This window comes from Bison bison, unplaced genomic scaffold (genome assembly GCF_000754665.1).
Source record: "Bison bison bison isolate TAMUID 2011002044 unplaced genomic scaffold, Bison_UMD1.0 scf7180017864180, whole genome shotgun sequence".
Classification (NCBI taxonomy): domain Eukaryota; kingdom Metazoa; phylum Chordata; class Mammalia; order Artiodactyla; family Bovidae; genus Bison; species Bison bison.
The window spans coordinates 14,562,037-14,567,759 of record NW_011494752.1 but is presented as its reverse complement, the minus strand read 5'-3'; the positions used below and the strand labels follow the sequence as shown (position 1 = coordinate 14,567,759).

The 5,723-nt window shown below is 45.7% G+C and overlaps 1 protein-coding gene across 4 annotated transcripts in view; it reads right to left on the bottom strand.

Annotated features, from left to right (window-relative positions):
• The window catches only part of STX8 (syntaxin 8), a 206,538-nt gene that overhangs the window by 57,040 nt on the left and 143,775 nt on the right, over nt 1–5,723 (bottom strand). The gene's annotated exons all lie outside the window — the stretch shown is intronic.

Sequence of the window (5,723 nt, the reverse complement as noted above, 5' to 3'; positions counted from 1 at the left end):
AGGTTACCAGGAGTAGGAAATGCTGTGATTTTTTCCCCCCTTGTAGCGGCCGCCCGGGGTGGGTTAGTGAGGTGGCTGCAATCATGCAAGCTGAGATGAACACTTAGAGCAGCATCGAGGCCGGCTGTCCTGCAGGGAAAATGGTGCTCAAAAATAAAAGTGCGTTTATTGTGGCGAGAAGCTAAGCAATGAGTTGGCTGTTCCCAGAACTGTATTCTCTGCACCAGCATCCTGGACTCTGGTCCCCAGCGTGTCCCGTGCACCTGACTAGCTTGTAAAAACGTCACCTTACGGTTGAAGTGCTAAACACGCCCTGTGTTTCCTCGCCTGTTTTCTTCTCCCTACACCGCACCCCCCACCACCACCGCCTCTTGCCTTTTTCCTTCTGCAATTCTTTGCTTCCTCATTAGAAATGCCCGGCAACGTCTGGCAGACAAAGAACACTACAAACAAAGTGTATGGCAAAGGGAGAAAAAAAAAAAAAAATTAAAAAGGGGGAAAAAAAAGTGCAGAGGAATTCTTCATTCACTGATCTCTCGAATACATTAATATCTGAAGCTGTTGGCACAGCCTGAAATACTTGGGCAGTGAACAATGCGAGCAAGGATTCGAAGTCTGGGATCTTCAAATAAACCCCGGCGCTGTCATGGCCACCAGGAAGGGGAATAATGGCCATATTAGCTGACCTTCATTTTGTTGTTTCTTCAGAAACCTGACTGCTGGACCTCTGTTTGCTTGTTACTAGGATTTCTTGGCTGAAAAATTTTAGCATTTCCCAGGCCATACAACAGCCAGTTTATTAGGTAAATAAACCAGGCCTTAGGCAGTCTTTTCTGCTTCATAATGAGGACAGGGTGAACTGGAATGCGGGTTGGGCTGGAGTCAGGGAGGGTGACTAAGTATCAGAAACTGCATCATCTTTCCTTCATCCAAAGCACCAATGGACAACGAGGACTGGTTATACATCGTCACCTCGAGGTGCTGGCTTTGGTTAACTTCACCAGCATCCTCCACGACTGAAGGGGGATGACGCTCACAGAAGGGAAGAACAAAAATTGCAGCTGTCTTCCGCTAGCTCTTCTAGCTTCTCCTTCCATATCTTCAGTGATATATCACTGAGCCCACGTGGATGAGGAACCGGAGACTGGTTTATGACACATTCAAATGGAGCCAATGGTATTGGATTTCATTTGTCTGTCATAAATTATAATACTTAAATGTGCTTGCGTTGTCCAAGCCACTCTCTGGTGACAATCTTAGTGATATTAAAAAATAAGTAACACAGAAGAAAAAGTCGCTCAGTCGTGTCTGACTCTTTGTGACCCCATGGACTATACAGTCCATGGAATTCTCCAGGCTAGAATACTGGAGCGGGTAGCCTACCTCTTTTCCAGGGGATCTTCCCAACCCAGGAGTCGAACCTGGGTCTCCTGCATTGCAGGCGGATTCTTTACCAGCTGAGCTACCAGGGGAGCCCCAAGTAATGCAGAACTGGATGCCTTTTCAGAGCCGTTGGATCCAGAGGGCCTTCTGGCTGTCTAGACTGTCACAGCTGGTAGTTATGACATCTATGTGCCTGTTGACTATTTACTGTCTTCTCCACCCCTCCAACAGCCACGTAAGCTCCCTCGAGGCCAGGGCTACAGTACTATCCTGTTTCACCCAGTATGGCCCCCAGAACCCAAGATGTGCTTGCCGAATGAGGTGGAGATATTTTTTGCCTGCCTTTGGGAAAATACACAATATCTTTAAAAAGCTTTCAGCTGCCACTCCCCAAAGGAATGACCTGCAAATCTTCCTCAAGGGTGGTATTTCTCCACTGAAAATGAATATGAGAGTTTATTTCCTGGGACTTCCTTAAAGATTCAGCGATTAAGACTCTGCATTTCTGGGCATGGGTTCGACCCCTGGTTGGGAAACTAAGATTCCACATGGCCTGCAACCAAAAAAGAAAAATAGATTTGTTTCCTATGGTTCCCAAATTTCAAGGATATCTTATAATAAATACAATATAAATAGGATAATGTATAATAATATAAATGCTAGAAATTTTTACTCTTGCTTAAAGCAGGAAGTCATGTAAAAAGATAATAATACACAGTTTTTGAAAAAGTTATACAGGCATCAGAGTCATTGTTTCGGGAACTCTGTAAAGACAGAGAAACCTTTCAGACTCTGGGAAGCAGAAAGCAAGTTGTGTGGCATATAAAATATCATCCCAAATGGTTTTTAAAAAGTCATGCATGTAGACATATTACACGTATGCACAGAGAAAAGACTAGAAAGATATACCCAAAATGTTAATGTTGATTATGGGTGGGGGGTTCTTTTGTGCTTAGTGTTCTCTATTTTGCTACAGGAAATTTATTATATTTAAAATAGAAGAGACCTTCAACAAGCATTTTTTAAAGTAATATATTAGTAAATGAGCTAAATGTGCCTGAAGAGTTTCAAAAAATAAATTATTAACTAGCAACCCACTCCAGTATTCTTGCCTGGAGAATCCCATGAACAGAGGAGCCTGGCGGGCTACAGTTCACGGGGTAGCAAAGAGTTGAACACAACTGAAGTGACTTAGCATAAGAGAGGAGGCACCCAATTGATGTGTCTTACACACACACACACACACACACACACACACACACACACACACCCCTAGACACACATGCCTAAAGCTATACAGAAACACTGGTGGTGGGGGGAATCCTGTGAAGATTTCTTTTCTAATTTACTGAGACAAAATTGCTGCTGAAGTCTGGGGGAAGTGTTCTCTCTCAGCTGGAAGCAACCTGGTGTCACATTTCTGGGTTTTAAAGGAGATGATCCTCAAGGACGCGCAATTACTTTGAACAGGTGTGACATTCCAGGCTGATGGGGATTCGTACCTGTCAACAGCTGTGCATTAGCATTTCAAAACCCTTCTGACTTCTTCACTAGAGCACTCAGCGTGTTGCAGAGATGGGAAGACTGAGTGCAAACCAGGGTTAAAACCCTTTCTGTCAGGAAGTGGTCACCAAAGAGATGTTAAAGACCCAGCTGCCGAACATGACTACAGACCTATAGGCCCAACGCTGCCGCATCAGGAAATGGGAAGAACACCGCTTTAAGTGCTCACGTGGGGACTCTGAGCGGTATTGACCGTACCTAGTGCAAAGAGCGTGAGGACGAGATGGGATATATGATAATACTTGCTTTCAAGGTTTTTCACCTTCAGAATCACTTGTTTATTCATTTCCACTCATTCCTACAAGGTCACGGCTAGAAATGGCGAGGCGGGGAGACGGACCCAGAATAATGAAATGTCTGTTTTAAATCAGGCACCCATCCCCCACCATCCTTCTTTCCATTCTTCCTTCCCTTTCCTCCTCTTCATTCATTCAATAAACACCGACTAAGCCTCCCTGCTGTGCCCCCCAAACCCCCGACTCAGGCACTATGTTGAGTGATGGTTCTTCTTCTACACTGTGGATGCTTTGAGCCCAGGGACCAGGTCTACTGGAATCCTGGAAACCTTGCACAGTTCCCCAGAGCACAGAACAGACGCCCCCTAGGAGACGGACATGGTGAGCATGAGGCTCAGGTCCGGCGCACCATGGGTGTCCATCACAGCCCAGACCTGGGGAGTCAGGGAAGACTTCAGTCGCCCAGATTCTCAACGTGAACATCAGAATCACCTGGAAAACTTTAAAATCCCAATGTTCTGTATTCCAGAGCAATGAAATCAGAATTTAGAGGGAAGGGGAATCCAGGCAACGGGAATTAAACAAAAAAAACCTCTCCAGATGATTCTGATTTGTCTGGAACTGCTGTTCTAGATCCTTCCTGCTTGGTGGGTGGCCCTTGGAGCAGCAGTGTCCACGCTTTCTGGGAGTGAGTCAGACACGCAGCAACCGGAACCCCACTCCAGACCCTCAGAATCAGAATCTGCATTTTGATGAGCTTCTCAGGGGCCACGTATGAGCTGCTCTGGGAGATGTGCTATCCACACTGAATGCTGAAGGCTTAGAAAGCCAGCAGAGGGGAATGAAGAACAGAAAGCAGCTTGTGTTCTGTGGGGAGAGAGAGTGAGAGAGATAGAGAGAGTGTGTGTGTGTGTGTGTGTGTGTGTGTGTGTGTGTAGACTGCATGTGTGCATGCTGGGGGCACTGTATCAAGCAAGTGTGTGTGTGTGTGTGTCTGTGAGAGACAGAGAGAGTGTGTGTGTGTGTACACTGCATGTGCGCATGCTGGGGGCAGTGTGCCAGAAGGTCGGGGACCAGATTTGCTAGGCTACGAAACCACATTCTGGGCTCTGGACTTTATCCCCTGAAGGATCATAAGCTGGGGAGAGACTTGATCAGATTCCCCTGAAGACCCACCGTTTTCTCCACTTGTGCTCCATCCACTCACTCCACTCCCTGAGCCTGAAGTTTCTTAACCCAGTGCCAATCATCCGTGTCCCACCCATCTTGTCTGCAATAACTCAAATGCCTTCCTGGCACCGAGGCTGGAAACGAGCTCTCTCCCCACCCTCACCTTCTACAGCGCTGCGGATGGACCTCCAGATGAGCCTCGTCACAGCCTCTCTGCTTCTGCAGTTCTGTCTTGTCTGCCATTTTCGCTCTCCGACTTGTGAACCCAAGCTTTTCAGCTGTTCAAAGGACAGCTCCCAAGGACCACCTACTTTAGGACATCGGGGTCCAAGACTGCTGTCACCCCAGGAATCCAAGCACCTGACATTGTACCTCTGCGTCAACCTGGGCACACCACAACTCAAGAGGTGAGCAAACACGGCGTCTTCACCTCCTTTGTCTGCTCGTCCACAATTAAATAACAAATCAAGCTGCTTCCATAAATAAACCAAGAAAACTTACCATAACTTAATTATATACAGTAGAAAGGTACTCCCCGTCCTTCCTGATTTGTACCCATTCTATTGGTCAGTACTCAGAAACGGCTTTTCTCCCAAGAGCTAGGAAGGTGTCTGGGTTCTCTCATCATGGATGTGAGAGACGAGACTGGAACATATATACAACAGACTATTATTCATTCATTAAGAGAAATGAAATTTTGCTATTGGCAGAGATATGGATGGACCTAGAGACTATCACATAAGAGTGAAGTACGTCAGAAAGAGAAAAACAAATATCATATATTAATGCATATATGAGGAATCTGGAAAGGTGGTACAGGTGAACCCATTTGTAAGCAAAAATAGAGACACAGACCTAGAGAACACATGTTTAGATACCAAGGGGGAAAAAGAGGGTGGGCTGGACTGGGATTGACATATATACACGACTGTTGAGATGGTTGGATGGCATCATTGACTCAACGGACATGAGTCTGAGCAAACTCCGGGAGATAGTGAAGGACAGGGAAGCCTGGCCTGCCGCAGTCCATGGGGTTGCAAAGAGTTGGACACAAGTTAGCAACTGAACAACAAGTGTATAAAATAGGTAACTAATTAAAAACAGACTGTCTAACACAGGGAAGTCTACTCAATGCTCTGTGGCGATTTGAATGGGAAGGAAATCCAAAAAAGAGGGGATTATATATAATATACACACATATAGCTGATTCACTTTGCTATATACCAGAAACTAACATAACATTGTAAAACAACTATATGCCAATAAAAATTTGAGAGAGAGAGACAGACAAGACTGGAATCAAAGGTCCCCACAGAGGTGACATAAGGAATATAAGAGAGACTATGTGGCTTTGAAAGCAAACTGCTTCCT